A 308-nucleotide genomic window follows, 5' to 3' on the forward strand; every position below is an offset into this window, starting at 1 on the left:
CCCACATGCCCTATAGCAAAAACCTTTCAAAAAAAAAAAAGAGTCTTGGATTCTACCTTTTTTTTATTTTAATCTATTTATTTACATTTAATTACGTCTTTACAGCATACATTTCTTCTTTTTCCAGCACAAATGCCATTCATGTCAGTCAAGACAAAGATATTACTATATACAGTATCGTCAGCAAATAGCTTCTCATTTTTTTGTCAATTAAACATACTTTTACTCATTTCTTCTTTCCCTTTTCCCCTCCCTCCCTTCCATACTAAACTTTTTTTTCACATTTTATTGATTCACAAAAGATCTTA

This window comes from Tupaia chinensis, unplaced genomic scaffold (genome assembly GCF_000334495.1).
Source record: "Tupaia chinensis unplaced genomic scaffold, TupChi_1.0 Scaffold000443_1, whole genome shotgun sequence".
Classification (NCBI taxonomy): Eukaryota; Metazoa; Chordata; class Mammalia; order Scandentia; family Tupaiidae; genus Tupaia; species Tupaia belangeri.